The 23,464-nt window shown below is 38.2% G+C and overlaps 2 long non-coding RNA genes and 2 pseudogenes across 2 annotated transcripts; 2 read left to right on the top strand and 2 right to left on the bottom strand.

Annotated features, from left to right (window-relative positions):
- LOC120292498 overlaps nt 1-1,187 on the bottom strand; it is a 4,641-nt pseudogene extending 3,454 nt beyond the window's left edge.
- An 11,799-nt stretch (nt 1,188-12,986) lies between these two features.
- On the top strand, nt 12,987-14,032 carry LOC108953996. Its single transcript, XR_005550310.1, has 3 exons — nt 12,987-13,143; nt 13,612-13,680; nt 13,952-14,032. It is a non-coding gene; the product is annotated as an uncharacterized LOC108953996 (long non-coding RNA).
- A 2,598-nt stretch (nt 14,033-16,630) lies between these two features.
- LOC104451820 lies at nt 16,631-19,034 on the top strand (annotated as a pseudogene).
- A 2,248-nt stretch (nt 19,035-21,282) lies between these two features.
- LOC120293000 lies at nt 21,283-21,980 on the bottom strand. Its single transcript, XR_005550668.1, has 4 exons — nt 21,816-21,980; nt 21,686-21,724; nt 21,466-21,588; nt 21,283-21,383 (listed from the first exon to the last, which is right to left on the bottom strand). It is a non-coding gene; the product is annotated as an uncharacterized LOC120293000 (long non-coding RNA).
- Nucleotides 21,981-23,464: the final 1,484 nt, after the last annotated feature.

Raw genomic sequence — 23,464 nt, 5'->3', positions numbered from 1 at the left:
TCAGCTTTTTGTTGACTTGACTCAAATGAATTATTTGGGGGCAAAAATCGATTCTCAATGAAATTTCTAAACCATATGATTCAGTAATTTTCCGGGTTAAGAAATGTAAATAATTTACTTTGGCCAGCTGCAGTGATGCTTCGCGGAAGTACCCTTACTGACCTATTCTACAGCAAAACTGGCCCACAACTCTCTCCGTATTCATCCAAACCTTTGGTTTCTGAGTTTAGCGACCTCCTGAAAAGTCATTCAAAAAAAATCTTCCCTTTTAATATTTCTTTAGCGAAGGAACAAAGGTATTGATAATGAAGACCCGTCTCTCTACGAAAAATCTTTTTTTTCCTTTCAAAAGGAGAGGTGTTTAGGCAATGGATCCCACCTATGTTTTCTTCTTCCTGAGCTTTTGAGCCAACGGAGGAAATTCAATTTCAATTTGGATGGAAGGAGTTTGATTTTAAAAAGAATCTACAACGACTTTTGGAGTTTCGTTTTTACTAAAACAAAAGTTTAGTGGAGTATAATCAAAGCTAAAGTTATTGGAAAACTAATTTGATACTTCCAAGAGTCTTTTTTAACTCATTGAGTCATTGTGATTAATAACTTTAATTTTTATTTTTTTTGTCAGATTCGGATTTATGCTTGAAAGACTTAAGAACTTATGAACTTTGGAATGAAATAATTTTACACCTCTAAATCTAGCGAGATTTTATTTTTTATCGTGAAACATGGAATGTTTCGTCACCACAAAATCGATTTAGAAAATAGAAAATACTTGCAAACAAACACTAGCCAATCATGTCATGAAAATCAATCAATAAAAGGTTAGAACCGTCTAATTTAATTAAATGAAAATGAAAATGGAATGTGCCCCATACATATAGTTTGCATTGCATCAAAATACAATCACTAAATTAAAATTGCAGGAGACCAATCGATATGATTTTTGATCGGGAGGCCAACAATCTAAAGCCTAAGCTCCCCGTGCCTCATCTTAACGGGGGGGTATTAGCATTAGCTACCACTTTCAGAAAGAGAGAAAAGAATAAGATAGAACAGCGTGCAGGGTGGTGCAAGAGGACTAACACCAATGATTGACCCAAGTCAAAGTCTACGAAGACTTGGACTCCCAATAGTCCATGATGAACCAGCTTTGCTCCAAGAAGGAATCATACCCATGATTCATTCATTTGGTAACTTTGTCCCTCAAAGTCATACTTCCGTAAACATAGGGATTTTATCAAAAGAAGGAAAAAATGTCACTAGATCACTCCGTAAAATCCAACCATGACCCATCGTTCTTCCATTCACCAGCAAAATTTACATGGTAACAAATCAATCTTCAATTCTCATATTCATCGATAATTTCATCACACCATTTCCTCCAATCATATATTGTCATATGAAAAAAAAACTCTTAGGGTGTCTTTATCTCACCGAGAATTTTTTTGTCTCGGGAAAATGCTTTTCGGAATTTCAATTTTAGATAAAGAGAATTAGAAGAATTTGATTACGGTGAAAAGAAGTTAAAAAAAAGAAGTGATTTTATCATATTTGGTAATAAGTGAATCCACTAAATGCGGCTTGTATCGTTAAAAGTAACATGGAATGATTAATAAACTGGAATTGATATCGTCTTCATTTATTCTATAATCCATCAAAATAACAATGATTACAAAGAAATTAAGATAGGAATTATGAAAGCCGTATTGAAAAATATAGATAGGATCGTGCTTTGGGAATGCAAAAAAATTGAGAATTAATAAAGTATGTTCATCTCACTTCAAAAGGTAGCAAGAAAATAAGTTTAATGATTCCTTCTTGCTAATTCGTTTTTCTCTAACTTATTGTTTTTAGAGTCAATATCGCGAAAATCTCAAATTATACCCGTAATAACACAAAGAATCTCGAAGACATATTTATGACAAATTTAATTTCTGTTACTTTCCATTATATTAAATTAATACTATGAAAAAAAGCACAAACTAGTGCACATATAACAAATAGAGAGTAAAACCTCAAATTAATACATCCATCAATTGCCAAAATTTGATGTATGCTTTTGTTGACTTGACTTCGAACAAATCTGACATTTATTTGGGGGGCAAAAGCTGATTTTAATCCCAAAATTTCTGCACAACAGAGTTCAATGATTTTCCGCGTTAAGAAACGTAAGCAATTGTCAACTTTGGCTGGCTAGAGCGATGCCTCAAGGAATCATCCTTATTGACCAAATTTCGCAGCATAACTAGCCCGTGACTCTCTCTACATATTTAACCCAATCCTGTGGCTTCTAAGTTCAATAACCTACCCAAAAGTCATTCAAAAAGATCTTTCCTTTTTATTTCCTTAATATTTCTACAGTAAAGGAATAAGGGTCTTTAATAGTTAAGACCCGCATCTAACATGAAAAATCTCTCTTTTCCTTCAAAAAGAGTAGGAGTTAGGCAATGGGATCCCACTTGCTTTCTCTTCTTCCTTAAGCTTTTAAGCTATATTGGAGGAAGCTCAATTTCAATTCGAATGGAAAGGAGTATAATTTTAAAAAACTCTATGAAAAAACTTTCGGACTTTCGTTTTACTAAAACAAAAGTTTAAGTAGAGTAATAATCAAAGCTAAAGCTATCGGAGAACAAATTTGATCTTCCGTTAGTTCAATGAATTTGATATTGCTCAAGAGTATTTTTTTTTTTTACTCATAAAGTGATTAATAACTTCAATCATAATTTTTTTTGGTCACATTTGAATGTACATCTGAAAAGACTTTAGAGCTTATCAATTTCGAAATGGTACAGTTTCACATCTAGCGGGATTTCATTTTTCCTCCTTGGCTGTCCCACCATGTGCTTCCTCCATGTCGTCCTTATCAAATACCAATCGTTTAAACCACGTCAGTACCCATCGAAATCTGAAGGTCCTGTTGGTGTTGTAGCATTCACATCAACCATGCACTCCCCGCCAACTTTGAGGAGGTCAGCTCGTCAATCACTGAGAATGGCCATGGTCATGGGGTTAGGGTTTTGGAGGCGTGCGGGCAAAGAGCAGTGACAACGAGGGAAGATTAAGGATTTGGAGCAAAGGAAGAAACGTGCAAAGGTCAAGGAAGGATGTGGAAGGAGTTCTCGTGGAGTTTAAACGAAACGAGCGGGAAATACTTTTTAATATTTTATTTTAGTGACCGAAGCACTCGATTGCTTCCCATCTCTTCAGAATTGCAATAAATCATTTGCCCCGTCAATTTTGTACTTCTTTTTACTAAATTCGTAATGACGGTGTAGAGAAAAGAGAAGAATTGGGTTGGGAGGGGCAGTAACAAATTACTGAGGCGGTTCCTTGGTGATTTTCTGGTGAAGTAGAGAAGTTGTAGAACAATATCTATGTGCGGGAGGCTGTGGCTCACTCTGCAGCTGAAGTAATTAGAAGAGCGATTAGATTGAAGAATCAGGACGAATTAGATCTTTTCTTCCATAGTCATAAGGATTCTAGTTCTGTTTTTTGTGCCTAACTTGCTGAGTGGAATTATGTATTTGATATTTTGACTGAGTTGTAGCTTATGGGAATCGAATCGTACAGAAAATTCCGATCTAGAAATAAAGCTCCAATTTTCACTATTTGGTTACCATGAAATGAATCCGGTCATCTCTACAATGTGATTGAATCATAACAAAGAGTCTGGTAAAATGTGTGTTCTCATTCAATGACCAAATGAGCAAAAACTTGTGTATACACAAGAGTTAAATGAGGTTCTAAGCAACCCATGGATTGGGCTAGGTTAGACTAGTCTATCAATTGATAGAAATGTGAGTGCAGGTTAGCCCCACAACATATTCTACTTTCCCGCACTCTTACATGTAAACAATCTCATGTTTAAAATATCTGCTTGAATTTATCTTGCATTTTAGTCCACTCCTCGCTACGTACTTAATCGGTCACACACTAAAGACCAATTCTTAGATATAGTCCAAAACCATGTCACTAAAGTACATGGAGAAGACCGACCAATAAACAAAAAACTTGGAAAAGAGAAACCCCTTGTACCTGCCTAGTTACCCGATGTGCTTATTCAGACGTCAGCTAATGTCGAGCAAAATAAGAAAAAATGACCCAAATCATTGGTTTCAATTGAATAAAAGTGTAGGAGTACATTAAAAGCAGCACTTAAACAGTTAGAGCTTTTCGGCTGTTTTGGATATAGACCAACTAAGGTGAATTTTTCGCTCTTTTCATTCCATTTTTAATAATTCCTCTTGGTTCACGTATCTGGCAAAGATTTCAAGAACGGATTTTATTTAACTCCATTTTGTGAACATCGACATTTCCTAGTCTTCAGAAATGTTGGGCATCGGAGGTGCCTTGTGTTTGATTACCAATATCCAAAATTGTGTTGTTAAACTGAGAGAACCTAAAAATAATTTGAAGAAGGGAAAAAGAAAAGGAAAACTACTCAAATTGGAGGTCGCCATGCTTGATTTTCCACTGGCAAATTGACTCCAAGATCAAAATGCACTCCTTAACGATTCAAGAGAACCTTCGCAAGCGGGAGGAATGCTTACCAAGCCCTCTTTTTTTTTTTTCTTCTCCTTTTTTCTTTTTCCTTCAATTGTTACGTAGCATCTCAAAATTAGAGATGACTCTACTAAACCTGAGCTACCGTTGAATCGGGTCATGTGGTCTGCGTGCTTAGATTTGGCAGAGGGATCTAGCATCGAGGAAGTTCGCAAGCGAGGGTATTTGTGACGCCGTAATGCTCGGAGTGGAACGTCAACATTGTGAAGCTACGTATTGTCCTTGTTTCATTAGACAAACTGGGAAGAAGATATATGCAAGTGCTGATGAAAGAAGGTGTAAAAAGGGTGTTTTCAATCGAAAAGGTGTGTAAAAATAGCACCACCTTTTTTATAGACTAATTTGATGAACATATTAATATTCCTTTTCGAATTCATTTTTTCGACAAATCTCTGACGAGTAGGCCCAGCACCTTCATACTGAAGCAAAATAGTAATATTTGAAACTCTTCAGCACACTAAAAGTAGTTATCTATATTTTTTAAGAATCACAACCCTTTTTTCTCCACAAAAAGAAGAAGAAGAGGAATGGCATTCTCAATTCTACTCTAACTTTTAGGATATCTTTTTGTTTTCTTCTTTTATTTTTTTGCTATAATACTTCACATTGCATATTCTCTGTTCATTACCAAGACCATAACTTATCAATGTTTATACTGCACCAGCAATTGCACATTATAATTCTCTTTCTCCCTTAAAATCTGAATTTGGCTCATCATACTCATAAAGTCTTTGGCTTCGAACAAAGTTAACTTCTGTAATTTACTTTTCCTAAAATGTACATTAAAACAACCCCTATCCTAAGATTGGCAATTGGGCCATGCTGCCCCACCCCGACACAGCACGGACTCACCCCCTCTTGGGCCCGACCCCAGCACGGCCCCTCGCAATAAGGGGTCGTGCAAGGCCAGGCTGTTAGCAATAAAAGTGAAGATGGTAAAACAAGATCTTAATAGTGATTTTTCATGAATATAACTATGAAAGGAAATTCCTCGTGGCACGGGAAAAGAAGAGGGCAAAACAGGAAGGGGAAATGGTGAATAATTTCTTGCCACCGAAATGCTTCCGCCTTATGTTTCTTTTTCACTTTCCTCACTGGCTACTTTTGACTAAAATCTCACCGACGGCACAAAGGCATGCTAAAGCATTGGCGGGTCTTCTTTTCCACATCAGGATTGACCCAAGTTCTCTTTCTTTGCTTTATTGCTTTTAATTATCAATTTGCTTTTTTGACAAGATTTTCCTTGGATCCTTGCAGGCCATTTTCGCCGTGAATAGCGACTGAGGTCCCCATCTATGTAGCACCGACACGGACACGTGACACGTGACACGACACGACACGACACGTTGACACGTCATTTCTTAAAAATAGAGAATTTCGACACGTTCCGACACGTTATATATTAGATATATTTTTATATATAAATACATAAATAAATAATAATAATAATAATAGCCTAGAATTAATTTACACAAAAATATTAAATAATATCATTCATTATTTTAATTTGTTACAATAATACGTAAAACTTAGAGGAAAAAACATTGTTTAAAGAAAATGCTGAAATGATATTTTTAAATTTATTTATTTATCATATATAGCATTTTTTATTACTTCGTCGAGTAAAAGACTTTTTAAAAAAATAAAACAATTCTAAAAAATAAAACTGAAAAAAAAAAAAATTGACCCCGTGTGTGTATATTTATAGCAATTTTATTACTTCTTTTATTACTTCTTTTGTGTATATTTATATTTTGACCCCTCAAGTATTATAAATTTTTAAAATTGACCCCGTGTCGGATTTTTCGACACTCGTTGACCGCGTGTCGGAGCGTGTCGGACACGTGTCGGAGTGTCGGACACGACACGAAGGCTTCCGGAGAGTGTCCATGCTACATAGGTCCCCATTGGGTTAATTGCGTTGATAGTTGACTGATTGGCGGCCACCATATGATAAATGATTTTTTTTTCCTTGGCCAGCAGCATTTGATAAGTAGGGCTTTTGAACTCTTTTCATGTCCGAATCGTTTCTCGAAGGAAAGATCAAGTGAGATCAATGGAGGGATGGCAATGCTTGGTTTATTCATCATTAGATCGATCATAATCCATATCATGAAAAGCTTATGATGTCCTACGTGCTCACGCTTTATATATGACTTCGGTTGGCTAAAGAACAATTGATAGAAGCTGATTTGGGTAGCTGCAGCCTATGTTGGTTGCCGTCAAGTTAATATTGGGAAACTTTAATTACAAAGTGGCCACATGGAATTAGTTATCAAAATATTGATTTAGAAACTTAGAAATACTTGCAAACAAACACCATCTATTCAAACAACCTTGATCTTTAGATAGTCTAGCTAATCATGTCATCAATCAATAGAAAAGTTGATACCGTCTAATTGAACTAAAAGAAAAGTATAAAAAAACCGTACGAACATAGATTTGCCTTACTTCGAAATACAATATTGCATGAGATTGGTCAATGTCCATGGACAGTCTAAACCCAAGTGAATTATGCCTCATTTCAACGTGGTATTAACATTAGCTACCGCTCTCCAAAGAAAGAACATTAAATCAAAGAACAGCGTACGGGTGGTGCAAGAAGAATGAAATGTCACGGGAATGGAAGGGCCAAGTCAAAGTCCATTGATGATCCAGCTTGCTCAAGAAGGAATCACACCAATGATTCATTTATTTGTACTTTGTGCCTCATCACCTTATATCGAAAAGAGAAAAAAAAAAATTGTCGCTAGATCACTCCATAAAAACAAACATTGACTCATCCTTGCTCATTTACCCCCAAAATTCACATTACAACAAATCGATGTCATGTCAACTTCTCACATTCATCAATAATTTCATCTTATGATTTCCTCCAATCAAATATCATCAGATAAAGATTAAAAATCATGTAAAAACCAAACTCTTAAGGTGTGATTATCTCACTAAGAATTTTTTGTGATTATCTTGCTAAGAATTTTTTTTCAAGAAAATGTTTTTAGAATTTCAATTTCAAAGAAAGTAAATCAGAAAATTTTGATTAAGGTAAAGACAAGTTTTTTTTTTTTTTTGGTCGAAAGGTAAAGACAAGTTGAAAAAATTGATTTTATCATGATTGGTAATAAGTGAATCCACTAAATGCAGCTTGTATCATTAAAAGTAACGTGTAATGACCAATAAACTGGAATTGATATCCTCTTCATTTATTTTGTACTCCGTCAAAATAACAACAAATGCAAAGAAATTAGGATAGAAATAAGAAAAAACGATTCCTTCTTGTCAAGTTATTTTCTCTAAGCTTATTATTTTTAGCTCATGGTAGATGTTTTCCATCAATCGAATAGTTTTAATTTAGTCAAATATTGGAAAGTACGGAAATTTTTTTTCTCAAAAATGATTTTTTATCAAACAAACTAACCTTTAAGTTAACTAAAAAAGGAAGAACGTGAGGGACAATTCCATCTTCTTCTTCTTTTTTGGTTCTTTGGAAAGCATTACCCTTCGGAACAAAATTGTACAAGTGTTTGCAAGCTAACGTCGTTGATATATGTCAGATTTGTGTGATGGTAGACCATATGATTGATGCAAATAAAGAGATCCAAGGTGAACAATCATATCCCTTCATATTCTTTCTTATCCCAAAAGGAGAAGAACCAAAGTGAAATGCTAGAAAGAAGGTGGATAGGTGTAAGGCCACAAGCACGTAGCGAAAAGGACAAAAGCAAAGCAAGATTATAATCCAATCCATTCCACTTTACTTAAAATGAGTTGGAAAACACTTATCTAGAAGTATAGAACTGCTTGGTCAGTATCGATCACCAAGTAGATAAAATCATGAACATGATAAGTGCTCAAACAAGTGATACACAGATTATTGGAATTTATGAGTTGGCTAGCATCGAAAAGATGACTATTGCCAAAATCATGCATAATCAGCTTTCACACGATTGTGGAAATTGTTGCTTTCATCCTTATATCCAAGACCAGTGACTGCAGTCAGAACAAAAGGGAATATGGAAAAACAAGATCTCAATGATGATTTTTTATGAACATAACTATGAAAAGAAATTCCTCACGGCCTGGGAAAAGAAGAGGGCAAAACAGGAAGGAGCAATAATTGATAATTTCTTACCACGGAAATGCATCCTCCTCTTTTTTCTTTTTCTTTTTCTCTCGCGGGCTTCTTTTGCCTAAAATCTTGCCGACGACACAAAGATAAGCTAAAGCGTTTGCAGGTTTTCTTTTCCACGTTAGCGTGGCCCACATCTTTCTTTTTTCCCTTGCTTTGGTGCTTTATTTCTTTTCATCATCACTTTGCTTTTTTGACGAGATTTTCCTTGGATTCTCGGGGCCAGTTTCGTCGTGAACGACGATTGAGGTCCCCGTGGGTTAATTACTTCGACAGTTGATTGATTGGCGGCCACCATTTGATCAATGATTGTTTTTGTCAGCTGCATTTGGTAACTGATTCCATAACACATTCAATATTTTTCTGGGGATTTAAAATGAGAATTTGTAAAATAACATGCACTCACCGTTGCATGTAACAGATGTGGATTTTCATTTACTCTGACTTTAAATGGATCCGCCCATTTACGAATAGTCTTTCTTTTCCTTTCAAAAGAGTAGGTGTTTAGGCAGTGAGATCCCACCTATTTCCTCTTCTTCCTAGAGCTTTTGAGCTATAATGGAGGAAGCTCAATTTCAATTAAAATGAAAGGAGCATGATTTTCAAAAATTTGCGACAAAACTTTTGGACTTTCGTTTTTACTAAAACAAGAGTTTAGTCGAGTGCAATCAAAGTTAAAGCTATTGGAAAACAAATTTGATCTTATGTTGATCTTAATTCAAAGAATTTGATACTTCCATTAATCTTTTTTAACTCATCGATTTGATATGATTAATAACTTCAATCTTAATTTTTTTTTATGTCTTAAAAGATTTGAGAACTTATGGATTTCAAAATGGGAACCATTTTACACCTCTAAATTTGGTGAGATTTTATTTTTCCTCCCTAGCTCCACCACCTGCTTCCTCCATGTTGTCCTTATCAAAATATCAATCAGGTTCGTTTAATCAACAGCAGTACCCGATCGAGATCTAAAGGCCTTGTTGGTGCTGGTACATTCACATCGCTCATGCACTGGCCCGCAACAAATCAATCTTCAATTCTCATATTCATCAATAATTTCATCGCACCATTTCCTTCGATCATATATTGTCATATTAAAATAGAAAAAAAAAAAACTCTTAGGGTGTCTTTATCTCATGGAGAATTTTTTTGTTTTGGGAAAATGCTTTTCGGAAATTCAATTTTAGATAAAGAGAATTAGAAGAATTTGATTACGGTGAAAATAAGTTTAAAAAAAAACTGATTTTATCATAATTGGTAATAAGTGAATCCACTAAATGCGGCTTGTATCGTTAAAAGTAACATGGAATGACTAATAAACTGGAATTGATATTGTCTTCGTTTATTCTATAATCCTTCAAAATAACAATGATTAGAAAGAAGTTAAGGGAATGCAAAAAATTTGAGAATTAATAAAGTATGTTCATCTCACTTCAAAAGGTAGCAAGAAAATAAGTTTAATAATTCCTTCTTGCCAAGTCGTTTTTCTCTAACTTATTGTTTTTAGAGTCAATATCACGAAAAATCTCAAATTAGTATACCCGTAATAACACAAAGAATCTCAAACTAACATATTTGTAACAAATTTAGTTTATGTTAATTTTCATTAAATTGGATTAATACTATGAAAAAAGCACAAACTAATGCACATATAACAAATAGAGAGTAAAACCTCAAATTCATACATCCATCAATTGCCAAAATTTGATGTATGCTTTTGTTGACTTGACTTTGAATGAATTTGCCATTTATTTGGGAGGCAAAAGTCGATTCTAATCCCAAAATTCTTGCACCACAGAATACAGTGATTTTCCGTGTTTAACGTAAGCAATTGTCAACTTCAGCAAGCTAGAGTGATGCTTCAAGGAATCATCCTTATTGATCAAATTTCACAGCAAAATTAGCCCGTGACTCTCTCTACATATTTAACCCAATCCTGTGGCTTCTAAGTTCAATGACCTATCCAAAAATCATTCAAAAGGATCTTTCCTTTTTTATTTCCTTGATATTTCTACGGTAAAAGAATAAAGGTCTCCGATAGTTAAGGCCCACATCTAACATGAAAAATCTCTTTTTTCCTTTAAAAAGAGTAGGAGTTAGGCAGTAGGATCCCACCTGCTTTCTTTTCATCCTTAAGCTTTATATTGGAGAAAGCTCAATTTCAATTCGAATGAAAGGAGTGTGATTTTAAAAAACTCTTTGAAGAAACTTTCGGACTTTTGTTTTACTAAAACAAAAGTTCAGTAGAGTAATAATTAAAGCTAAAGTTATCGGAGAACATATTTGATCTTCTGTTAGTTTCAAATCAATGAATTTGATATTGCTCAAGAGTATTTTTTTGATTCATAAAATGATTAATAACTTCAATCATAATTTTTATTTTGTCAGATTTGGATGTACATCTGAAAAGACTTTAGAGCTTATCAATTCCGGAGTGGGACAGTTTCACATCTTGCGGGATTTCATTTTTCCTCCTTGGCTGCCCCACCATGTGCTTCCTCCATGTCGTCCTTATCAAATACCAATCGTTTAAACCACATCAGTACCCATCGAAATCTGAAGGTCCTGTTGGTGTTGTAGCATTCACATCAATCATGCACTCCCCGCCAACTTTGAGGGGGTCAGCTCGTCAATCACTGAGAATGACCATGGCCATGGGCATGGGGTTAGGGTTTTGGAGGCATGCGGGCAAAGAGCAGTGACAACGAGGGAAGATTAAGGATTTGGAGCAAAGGAAGAAACGTGCAAAGGTCAAGGAAGGATGCGGAAGGAGTTGTCGTGGAGTTTAAACGAAGTTTACCTAGAAGATAAACTAAATAAAAGGAAAAGAAAAAAATTCTAAATCTGGGCATGTTGAATATTTTGGTCGCTTCATCCAAATAAAGAGAAATCCATCACATGCTTAGCTCTCCTGAGAAGGAGTGAAAACAAAAGTGAAATGCTAAAATCAAGGTGGACGAATGCGAAAATCTCAAGTGCGAAGCGGAACAGGATAAAAGCTCGATTGTTTTGCAAGAAAGACAGCGAAGTGAATTATCTCACCTCTTGGACCCTCAAATTGCTAAATTTCTTTTAAATTTTGACTCTAGAAATTGTAAAATTCAGACTCTTTTTTTTTTTTTGTAAAGGTAAGTATAACAAGAAAAGCTTAATCCAAATGTACAAAAAATTGGCGCCAAACAACCACTCAAAGAAACGATAAGTCAGGATGAGAGGAGGGGTGTTGATGCAAAAGAAAAAACACCCTAAGAAAGTAAAATTCAGATTTTTAAGTTTGCTACTGTCCAAGAAAGACACCACGTCGGATTTTCAATATCTGTTATGGACTAAACTTTGGTGAAACAAATTTTTTTTACTATCGTAGAAGTTTTGGATGCGATGATGTAAAAATAGTTTGAATAATTGATATTACGGTAAATATAAAGGGTAGAATTTTTTATGGAACCGCCCACCCACTGCCATCGAATTTGCCGCCCACCCACTGCCATCATGAGCCCTAAATTTCGTGCATCAATCTGTCGGCGAGTTTGTCTTGTCTTCTATTTCCACACAAAGCTCAGAACCTATGTCCGTGGAATTCGCGACCGACAGAGTTCGCTAGCCTCGCACGGCCACGAATATGCGATTGTATGGCCGCGGCGTCGGGGCTTGGCTTAGTTATTCGCTCGATTTTTAAGGAACGGAGAGAGGTCTTCAGCTCTGTTTATCATTAAAATCAACACCAAAAAAGATAAAAAGATAAAGAAATTTGCGTATTTTGGCAGCACCAAAAAGGCGGAAAGCAATTGATAGGGGAGAGAGAGGAGCAGAGGAAAAGGACAGGGGTCGTGATCACGATGCGCGTGCTGTCAGCTGTCGGTGGTCATATGGGGGAGAAAATATTGGGTACGCCTTATGTATCAACGTGGCAAATAAGAAGGCACTCGCAGCGCGACACGTGTCCTCGTGGGACCCACAATTTCAGGCGTTCATTTTGAAAATTTCCGGTACTGTAGCTTCCGGAGAGAGGGTTTATAGTTGCGGGTTCTTTCTTTGCGCCTCTCTCTACCCTCGCTCTCTCTCCCTGACGAACTCCCTCTCTCTCTGCCCTCGCTGTTTCCGACCGCCGAAGCACCACGAGCAACCGGCGAACCAGGAGGATACCGGCGAGACGACCGTGAGCAACCGACCGGCGTGCGACCTCCCTCTCTCTCTGCGCTTCCGGCGTGCGACCACCCTCTTTTCGACCGACCGGCGTGCGACCTTCCTCTCTCTCTGCCCTCCTCTTTCCGACCGGCGAACCACCGCGCCGCACCTCTAGCTCCGGTTCCGCCCCAACTCGTCCGTCCTTACTCTTTCTCTCTACTCGCGTCTCTGTCTGCCCTCCCTCTCTTCGACAGCGAACCACCGCGGGACCGGCGAACCACTGCGCCCCCCTCTAGCTCCAGATCCGGCACCGGCTTGTCCAGGTAATTCCTCGCTTTCTCTTTTCTCTCTGTACGACGGGGTGACGGAAGGGATTTTATAGGAGTTCAGCGATGCTTGAAATGTCATTAGTAGTATGCTTTTCGCCTGTAGTTTTTCTTTAATCTTGGGTTTGGCTATTCATCATGCCAGTAGGACATACTCCGAAAAGGCTCTAAAATGAGTGCTATTGTTGCAAATCATGGATAGTCCTTGAAAAGCCAGATCTGTTGTTCTTCCATATTGATGTTTATATGTATATTCCCCAATAACTTTGCTGAGATGCACGGCAAATGCATCCAGTCTCAATTGATTATTGTCATGCAGTGTAGATTTTTATTGCCTCTGAGATCATTTGGTCATATTTGTTTCCGTGTGTTTGCGATGCTTATGGTATAGACCTATGTGATCTCCTGATGATGATTTTTTTTTTGGTCGGATTTTAACTTTCTCGGTATTTAATCCACTTGCAGGATGTGGCAGTGAAGGTATTCTCGATGCAAGAATATTCAGAAGAATTGATAAATTCCTTTAGACAAGAGGTTTGTTTTCTTTTTTGTTTTACTATGTCTCATGAGTTCTCTTTTTGTTTCTAATATTACTCAGCCAGGACATGCTGAGGGTCGCTTAGACTTTTTAATTTGAATAAGGCATCTCTCGTAGGGACATGATATGCAGCTATGTCTTGCTCTAAGCCTGTTGGCCTGTCATTGACTTGTTAATTGAAATCATGAAAACATCGTTATGATAGCGTTTAGTGATTGCTGGATGCGAGGTGGCTGGTTTAATTTTGATAAGGGCCTTCCTTGACAGGTTGTAATTGCAGTTGATGGTCTAGATTCAGACTGAGGCAGTGAGGGATAATGGGTTGACCTTTTAGTTGATAATGAGCCCAAAAGTGATCTATATTATCCCAGGATGTGACGAGTCAACATCGAGCTGCCAAATGACTCCATCTATTGTGTCACTTGCCCCTACATCTACTGATTGTTCTTTTTTTTCTTTTTCCTTTTCCTGATAAGAACTACATAGTCAAGATGGTTTAGGAAGAACATTCTGAAAACCAGTGTGATAAAGAGATGAAGTAAGATTGACCAACATGTTCGAACTGCATGCATTTATCTCTCTCTCTCTCTACACTTGTATGACTAGCCCGTATTTTATTATTTTATAAAATTCTGAAGCCTTTTAATGACCAGAATTTTTGGTGCTTATTCCAGAGTTAACCGGGATTTTTTCCCAAAGCACGGATATAGTTTATTGGCATCAGCTCTATTAGTGATGGCATTGGCAATTTTAATTCAAGTGTTGTTCCACTAATACAAAGAACGCAACTTTTCCAGGACATGTGGTGATAGCAGGTTTGATCTTTTTTTTTTTTTTGCCAAAGGATTATGGATATTTTTCTTTATATTTTCCATGCCTTGATCCATTGCATTATGATTAATTGTGTTGTGTTGTGTTGGATAGATGTAATAGCATGTGGGTCTACTAAAGGATTATACCTTCTCGTTTTACTCAAAATGAGGAACTTTCTGATAGGACTTTGCGATTGTTGTACGTCCATGCTCTCCCCCTCAGCATGCGTAGTACCATGCAGATTCTGAGAACCTCTTTTGATGTTGCCACAATTTTTCTCACTTCTCATAAAGTACGTTCATGTAGAATTTTATGAAACCTCATTAGCTAGTTGTGGAACTAATCTTAAACCAGGAACCGTGAAGATCAATGCAGCCGACGTTGACATAATCGCTAATGAACTTGAGGGAGGTCACTTATGCCATGTGCTTGAACGCATTTATTCTCACTGGCCTGAGCTTTCTAGTAGTGTATGGTAAAATCTGAGAACGGCTGGATCGGAAGGTGGCTGAAAGGACCTTACGCGAGCATAAAGGTGATGCTGTTGCTGAAATTCGTTCCTTGCTTCGATAAAGAATTGGTGGCACGAAAAATGGGATTTGTGATTTTTCTGAGGTTGTCCAAGTAGGATCAAAAAGCTGTATGAGTCGTGCTTCTTTTGGGGATACATGACTTGCTTTCTGGGAGATTGTTTGTACTCGCTGATTTTGGTTGCAAATGTTCAGCCCTGCATTTTTGCCCTTCCATGTAGTACATGCCGGGAATTTTGGACGGTATGAAAATCATGTACAATTTCGACGAACAAAAACTCATAAACCCACAAGCCTATGCTCAATAATGTGAGGTTGACGCCTGATCTCTACGTCAAAGAGTTGTTAGGAAGATTTTGGCGCCTCCGTATCAAATTGGATAAATCTCATTTTGCATGAAAGATTTTCTTTTTTCTCAATGTGAAAAATTCTGACAGCTCATCATAGGGTGTTTATTGCTTGCAAATGCTTGGGCAGTGATCCTTGTTATGTTTGGAGTGCCAAACCTGAGATTTCTAGCAACATTTTGCTGATTTAGATGTACTTTGAAATCATTAACCAATCTCTTGATCTAAAACAAATTAAATGCTGCATGTGATGCTTCTGACTTTGGTACGTATTTGTGTAAATTTTCATATTTGTTTCTCTCAGAAAGTAACATTTGAATACATTCTGATGATATCTCTTATAACACTGATATTGAGAGGGGATAGGGGTTGGAATTTCTTTTTCGATAAAAGCAACTGTCTGTGTTACCATGCTGATGTCTTGGAAAGCTCATTGTTGTGTTTGGGGTGGCTTTGAACCTGTTTTTGATCAATTTTTAGCCTTGGCTCTAGCTTTTGACTTTAGCTTTAGCTTTGGCTGTTTGGATGGAATTTTCATTTCATTTGGCAAGTTTTTAATATTGAACACCTTAAATTTTCAGTTGAACTTGCTGAATTAATTTAAGCTTTCTCAAGAATACAACTAACTAAAATATCACTTTTACCCAAAAAAGAAAAACTAATTAAAATATCGCAGCCAATTGTGATAGAAAATCTTCTTATACTGAACAATTTTTTTGGTTAATTGGTAATGCAGTCTTCTCCTTTTGGGTTTGTTCACAAGATTACTACCTTTCGTAAAACCGCTGGATTCCGTGTGACAAAACTGAGATGACTTTTTTTTTTGGTTTTGTACAGAGTTTATAATTTAAGCAAAAATTCTTGACTAAACTCTTGTTTGTAGGCCCTGTGCAATTTTCAAATGCCGAAACTGCTTCTTCGCAAAAAATGCCCTTGATGGAAGATGCATTCCTAGGTGACGGTTGTATTAATTTTTTGACATGGTATTTTGTCCAACTGAACCGGTACATGTTGCCCAAAGTAATGCATATTTTGGCATGAGTTTATCACCTATATATTGTGTTTAAAGAATAATTCCTAGTTAAGCTAAAAATCAAATTTCTCTAGTTACAAAGAAGCAGTTCTTAACATAGAGTGGCATGTTCATGTGCTTTGAGAATTTCTTTTGGGTTGCGATAGCATATTCTCTTCTAGTGCACTCACATGAAGGTTACTAACTGACTTTGTCTTGGTTCACAGCTATTTGCTTCGAGCACATGGGGCCATGCACCCTCAGGATCACATATTCAGCCCACACATATCTGTGTGAAATTCCAGAGCCATCGGAGCAGGTGACTTTCTAATTGGGTTTTTATACCAAGCCTTCGTTTGATGTCCGTTTCTTGATTGATCGACTGTGTATTTGACCATGGACATTTTTTTGTTTATCGTGGACTACACTAATCCATACCTTCCCTGTTGCTCCATCTCGCTATAGATGGCAGTGGTCGTAAGGAATCAAAAATCAACATTTGCTTTGTTGTAATCACATCCGCCGTTAGAATGAGGTGGGCTTATTATTTTGCCTGCCTTATGATTTGATTGATTTGATCAAACATTGCATTGTATGCTGCGCTTGAGTGTTGGCTTGGATGGGAAAAATTAGAACCCGAGAGCAATGTCCTTCTCGCATCAATAGAGAATATGCAGTATGCAGTAACATTGGATGTTCTTCACATGGTATTTATTTTATTTTATTTTATTTTTAATTCTCTCATCTGCATTCTTGGGTAAGCATGTGTTTTAAAAGTTTGTCACCAATTTTTCCTGGTTCAGGTCTTTTCAGCTTTTGGACCCGTACAGAAGATTGCCATGTTTGACAAGAATGGAGGGGTCCAAGCATTGATTCAGTACCCTGGTTAGTAAGAGCAGTGAATTTTTCTGGATGAAGAATATCTTTCTTGTATTAGGGTGAAAAATATGCATGCATTTAATGAAGTGCATGTTGGTTGTCGCATTGCTGTCCATGCAGATGTTTAGACAGCTGGAGTTGCAAAGGAAGCTTTGGAAGGGCATTGCATATATGACGGGGTTTTGCAAACCCATATCTCGTATTTGCGCCATACAGATCTTAGCATAAAGGTAATTACATCTGCTGCCTCCTGGTATTACGTTTATCTCAGCAAGTTGTGACTATCCTACACCGTGGATGTACACTTCCTTGCTTTTGATACAAAAGGAAAAACTCCCTCTCCTATATCAAGTTTTCCAGTTGAATTTTGAAAGATGCCACTTCCAATTGACCATTTGATCAAGAGCGATTACCATTCAAAGAGTCACTAGTATGTCAATCACTTGTTTTTAGTTTTCACTTAAAAACAGTTAAAGTGAAATCTGTTCCTCGTAGAAGGGCGAATGACGTGAAATATGTATAAACCTGATGAATAAGGGATGGCATTATTCTATTTCGCCAGTATAAGCTGTTTCACTTTGAGAAAAGTGGTGAAACATTCATTGATGTCTCTGCAACAAGAACTTTCATTGGCTGTTGACTTCAAATATGCCACACGTTCAAGGTTCCGCTCATCTCCTTGGATCTGGTGTTACCATTTTCAACGTGACCGTATATAAGTCACACCCATTTGCAGTTGTGTTTTCAGGTCATCATTCAGGGAATCTGAACTCTCTTGTTTCCCTTGCTTTGAAAGATAAACTTAGGTGCTAGCATGATTTAAACTTGGTCCCTTTAACATGAGGCATTTTGTGTAATTTGTTCTTATATCATGAATTGGTGGGAATTTGAAAACCGAAGCAAGTGTTGTGAGCGCTTCCTTTTGTGAGAATGTACTAATGTTATTTTAAGATAAAATAGTACGGAAGCCTGGTCATTTTCGTTTAGACAGTTCTAGAATCTGCTGTTTATTCATCTGTTATTCATTGATTATTCTGTGGGGGAGGTTATGATTTATTAGCTTGGTGAATTGTTATGACTGGCTGGAAATAATTGTCTTAGTATTTTGTGCTGCATTTCAGTTTCTATGTTAGATATATACGGCGTGTCATAATAATTTTGTCTTGCCTTTGAATATATGCGAACATTAATTTGCTGATATTGTTCTCTTACATTTTTACTTTCGAAGAAAGTAGGTGGGAGATTGTTAATTGACTGATATGCTAACTATTTTTCCAGGTTAACAATGATCGGAGCAGAGACTACACAATCCCCAACACCCTGATGATGAATCCTCAACCTTCAATTCTAGGGCAGCAACCGGCTTTAGCTGTTGGTGCTTCTCCTTATCATGCTATACTACTAATTTCATAAACTAAATATAGTTGTCTCTACGCTAGACTATCTAGAGCTACATGTTAGTAATTTCAGCGTAATTAGAGATTGTTTCCTCTTTTCTTTCATTTGATGACTGATCTGATGTTAAAAAAAAAAAATTGCAGATAAGCAACTTTGCTAGCATGTGGTTCATTCTCCTTTTCATCTCAATTTTCGCAATCGGTATTCTTGAGCTCCGTTGGAGTGGTTTCAGCATTGAGGATTCGTGGAGGAATGAGCAATTACGGGTCATCGGTGGTACATCTGCTCACCTTTTTGCTGTGTTCCAAGGGCTTCTTAAAGTGCTTGCTGGCATTGATACCAACTTCAGTCACTTCGAAAGTAGCCGATGAGGAAGGAGACTTTGCTGAGCTTTGTGTTCAAATGGACATCGCTTCTCATTCCTCCGACCACAGTTTTTATCGTGAACATCATTGGCATTGTAGCAGGTGTCATATGCGATTAACAGTGGGTATCAGTCATGGGGTCCACTGGTTGGCCCGAACCATTGATTCGTCTGTTGTTATTTATTGTGCAGTATTTTATTGTTTGATCACAAGAATGTAACACTTTCGAACTTAATTCAACACTTAAAAGGGCGAATACAGAACAAGTTCATTGGTCAAGCTTAAGTCGATGCCTTTATTAATGTTCCCACAATTCTCTTGTAAATTATGGCTTTATTAATGTTCCCACAATTCTCTTGTAAATTGTCAACAGGTCTCTTATCAATTAATGTTCCCACAATTATCTTGTAAATTATGGCTTTATTAATGTTCCCACAATTCTCTTGTAAATTGTCAACAGGTCTCTTATCAATGCAAGGCTCTACGGAAAGCATTTCCCGCACGTCAAATAATTCTCTCTCACTACTAATAATTGAAACATGATGTTGTTGTGTTCTTTGTATATTGTCAAATTCAAACTCGACGGTTGAATTATTGCCACTTTTCGATTTCATACTAAGTAGCAATCCCTTGGACTCGCAGGTTTTCCAAGATTAGTAGGGCAACGAGAGCTTTGCCTTGCAAGGTAACTAGCCACAGTTTGGATCAAAAATAAAATCAACATCTGACAAGATCATTTAATACAAAGCTTTGTTCTGTCAAAGAAAGCTGAAGCTACTCAAACGTAAAATTGAAATAGCAAACTCCAAACATAAAACTGTTATTCATTCAAATCGACAATCCAGTAAGCAAAAAAGCTTTCCCTATGTTAGGTACTCCAAGAGATTTATGCACACAAAGTAGCCCCTGTGAAAAACATTGCATCTCAATCAGCATGTTATTGGACAAATTGGCCATCTTTCTTGGTTCGACTGTTGCCAACTCATCTTCTCATGAAAGGCAATACTCACATTATCAAAACATGCCAGTACCTTCTTCAGAAACACATTGAACCCCAAAGAAAAGTAGACCCCTCGAATATCTTTGCGAGTGCATGTAGAACCAACCTTGGTAACAAGAACTTCCTTGAAGAATTCTTTTGAAGAAATCGTATGAGCAAAAGAAAAAACATAAACTAAACCATTCAATCACAAAGATACATCTGACCAAAACAAAAAATCGTAGTATGCAAAATAGTGATCTTTATCCACTCTTTCTATAGATGACCCATAGCAAAAGACCTCACATTTCTTCTTGTCAAATATGTGGTTACGCCTCTTCATCATCCTCAACCATAATCCTCTTGCACGCTTCGTAGCACATGAACATCAGGTAGGGAAAACCTTAATGACAATAAGATTCTTCTTCTTGCACATTAATAAGTCCGTAACTCTTTAAAGCCTGTCCACATCCATATAAGAAGTCATCGACTTCCCTCAGCAGCTCTTTTAACATGACCAAACAGGGGGCGTCCACCAATTTTAGATCTTTTCCTTCACCCGCATATGACACATGCAGCAAGACGAAATTTAGAATAAGAATGCTAGCAAATAAACCCTTTAGTTTATCGAATAAAACTTTTAGTTTTCTGTTTTCAACAACAAAAGTGAAACTTTTAGACCCTATTACCCCGCATGCTCATTAACATGTAATGCAGCTGCATGTAGATTGTACAAAAAAGGCAAGAAACCAGCCAGGACCATCGGTTGAAATGTGCCCCTGTACCATTGGAGTGACGAGACCTCTCTAGGGCACTTTGAGGTCTCACAAGAAACCTGCCAGGACCATCCAATGCACGCTGAACTGTAGCTCTATGTCCATATTCCTGCCTTCAGCCAACTCCACTACCTCATTAGGGTGCATCAACAAATGAGCCTCTATTATTTGATCCTTATTGAAAAAGATTTCAATTTCGAAATGCTGGTAAAGGAGATATTTGTGCTCAAATATTTGTAGGTGATTCTTCCACCTTTCCTATATATCCCCAGATTGGCAAGTCATCATAGTACATCTGAAATATATAAAACTGCTTGATTGTAGCTTGGATTTGAGAGACTTCTTCACTTGTCAACTTCTTTGCACACGCAACCTCTTGATCCTTCCCCTGTAGAAATTTTACTTCATATGGAGCAGTTACTAGGCGATCTCCATTCAATATCTCACCAAGAGTGTCCTGTTTCTCGTCCAAATAATCTTCATTCCTATCATCCTCATCTTTCATGCGCTGGATCCCGAACTCAGATGGGTAAACAGCCATGGAAAAAGTTGGACCACCATTGGGAAGGAAAGAGCTTACAAGGACAAATGAATCAACAACTGCAATGGAGAAAAATCACACAATGTAAAGGCAAACCAGCAAGCCCAGTGCCGCTCCCAACATCAATGACGCTGATCTTACCACAAGAAGCATCGCAATGCAATAGATAAGAGTTATGTGCCGTTACTTTGGAGCATTTGTTTGTGTTCCATCAGAATTGTTCAATTCATTTACCCTAGGATACTGAAAAGAATTTGATGATCCCTGTATAAAGGAAAAATCAATTTATTTACATTAAACTAAATAAATGCCAAGACAAAAATGTCTCAAATAATCCCACAAGAGATAACAAAAGTTGTACCTGACTCAAAATGGTTCCATGAGTTCCATGATTATACATCTATCCAAGATAAACCATAAATAATGAATATTACAGTAGTAATAATAAGATGAAATAACCTTAGGATATAACATGATTTCAGAATTAGTACCTGATTACTAAATGGGGAAAAACTATTCATAATCCCTGATGGCATAACATATGGTGGTCGCATCTACATATAATAAATAGAATAATGCCATCCCTTATTCATCAAGTTTATACATATTTCACGTCATTCGCCCATCTATAGGGAGCATATTTCACTTTAACTGTTTTTAAGTGAAAACTAAAAACAAGTGATTGACATACTAGTGACTCTTTGAATGGTAATCGCTTTTGATCAAATGGGAAATATTAACTTGAAGGCCATTCTTACGGAACAGAACAAGTGTCAAGTGGTCTTGGGACACCTCGATTTGGGTCCACTAGTTCATTAGTTGATAGGTTTCACATGCACCGAGAAGAAAGCAATTATACCAGGCGTCTAAGCATTTTGCATCAATACATGGCCAATGAGACCGAGAAGGAGCATATCAAACTGCGTTTGTAACACAAACAAATATTTGCAAAAAGCAGTACAATAAGCACACATACACTGTGCGAGGAATGAACACGAGCACGACGGAATTTTGGGTGAGGACCGAGACCGAAGATCGTGCGAACTGGTCAACCACGAGCTCTGGCCAGACGCCCCACAAAAAAAAGGGTAGACGTACTCGGGAATGACCTACCTGGTTCGGACGGGAGCGCTTCAGCGAACGGCGGCTCTCGGGCGGACGACTGGCGACGGCAAAGCTGCCCTTCGAGCTCCCTCTCTCCCTTCAGCTCGCAATCTGATATGTCACTGATTCCTTCCCCTGTGACTTTTACCTGAACCAAAGCACTGGCGGGATCGTGATGCGAGCAGAACTGGAGATCAACAGGCCGGCGGGTGTGAGGTGGTCGGGCACCAACGTTCCAGCGTACAAGACAAGCCGGTGTCGGATCTGGAGCTGGAGGGGGGCGCGGTAGTTCGCCGGTCACGTGGTGGTTCATCGCGAAGAGAGGGAGGGCAGACAGAGAAGAGCAGGATCGTGATGCGAGCGGAACTGGAGATCAACAGGCCGGCGGGTGTGAGGCGATCGGGCACCAAGTTCCAGCGTACAAGACAAGCCGGTGTCGGATCCGGAGCTGGGGGCGCGGTGGTTCGCTGGTCACGCGGTGGTCCGCCGCGAAGAGAAGGAGGGCGACAGTGAAGAGCAGGGGGACGGACGAGTCGGGGCCGATCCGGAGCCGGAGGGGTGGCGCGTGGTTCGCCGGTCGGAAAAAGCGAGGGAGGGCAGAGAGAGGAGGTTGCACGCCGGCCGGTTGCTCGCGGTCGTCTCGCCGGTATCCTCCTCGTTCGTCGGTTGCTCGCAGTGGTTCGCCGGCCGGAAAGAGGGAGGGCGAGAGAGGAAGGTCGCACGCCGGTCGGCCGCTTGTGGTCGTCTCGCCGGATACTCCTGGTTTGTCGGTTGCTCGCGGTGGTTCGCCGGTCGGAAAAAGCTAGGGCACAGAGAGAGAGTTCGTCGGGAGTTCGTTCGGGGAGAGAGAGTGAGTGTAGAGAGAGACGAAAGGAAAGAACTGAAAACCCTAGTTACAGTGCAGAAACATTTTCAAAATGGCGCCTGAAATCGTGGGTCCTGCGCGACACGTGTCGCGCTGCGAGCGCCTTCTTGTTTGCCACGTTGATACATAAGACGTACCCAATATGGGGGGGGGGAGTGATGATATCGTGTG

This window comes from Eucalyptus grandis, chromosome 4, assembly GCF_016545825.1.
Source record: "Eucalyptus grandis isolate ANBG69807.140 chromosome 4, ASM1654582v1, whole genome shotgun sequence".
In the NCBI taxonomy this organism is placed as follows: Eukaryota; Viridiplantae; Streptophyta; class Magnoliopsida; order Myrtales; family Myrtaceae; genus Eucalyptus; species Eucalyptus grandis.
The sequence above is the reverse complement of the archived record's forward strand: the minus strand, read 5'-3'. Positions and strand labels throughout refer to the sequence as shown.